This window comes from Octopus bimaculoides, chromosome Z (genome assembly GCF_046866305.1).
Source record: "Octopus bimaculoides isolate indiv1 chromosome Z, ASM4686630v1, whole genome shotgun sequence".
Taxonomy (NCBI): Eukaryota; Metazoa; Mollusca; class Cephalopoda; order Octopoda; family Octopodidae; genus Octopus; species Octopus bimaculoides.
Window position 1 is genome coordinate 54,973,596 of NC_142944.1, and position 1,044 is coordinate 54,974,639.

Genomic DNA, 1,044 nt, shown 5'->3' on the forward strand with positions numbered 1-1,044 from the left:
GGGCACTTCAAGAGTGCGAGCAGTACATTTCGAACTCTACATGCAAGTCTCGCCAGAAGACACTTACGCACTTGTAGGATTTATCTCGAGCTAGTCGAGCACTAGCGTACATCTACGGTTGTTCTCTGTCCAAGGGTCCTTGAAAGCAGACAAGTTAATTCCTGTGTTTTTAGCGCATGTGTGCACACGAGGCTGTGCGTGTGTGTTTAGAGTGTGTATGTTTGTGTGTGTATGTATGTGTGTGTGTGTGTGTGTGTGTGTGTGTGTGTGTGTGAAAACTAATATAATGGTTGTTGGACCAGAGAAGGCTATGTAGTTATGATATGCTTTCCGACAGGCTATTCATGAAACTGCAGAAATATGTACAAAGTACGAAATAGCAGAGCGTACCTATACAGAAGAATAGCCATTCAGAAGTATAGACATACATAAGTATATAATAATACGCGTATTTTCACATACATAGCACTGAAAAAAAACGTGAGGAGACATGTAGTTAAATTGCATGCCTACAAACTGTTCTTCATTTTCTGGTTGACTGCTGGAGATTTAAGAAATGCTTGATGGCCATTTCTAGCGAGTCATATAATGACAGATTATTCTTTGGTTAGAATACCCTGGCTGGAGGATTATAATATTGTAGCAAACATATTTATTTATTTTTTCCGTTTAGCTACACTTTCGTAAACCAACCTTCCATTTATTCCGTTATAGGACTTAATAACGACAGTTTCAACATCACTTGATCGAATATAAGTGGTAAAATGAAGGGTCTATCAATTTCAATGTGAATTCCAACTGATCGAACGAGTGTAAAATATGTTCAGTGTATTTCAGGTTGTATTACGCAATGAAGTTCCTTCAGTGTAATCCTTCGGCACAATCAGAAAATCATCGTGTATAACAAGTCGAGACAAATGAGTTATAAGAATGTAGAACTCTGGATTGATTTCCACATTCTCGTACATACTCCGTGCATAAACACTTACTCCATGTGAACACCTGTGAACGAAAACAAAGGCTAAAAGCGTCTGCCTCTCAACA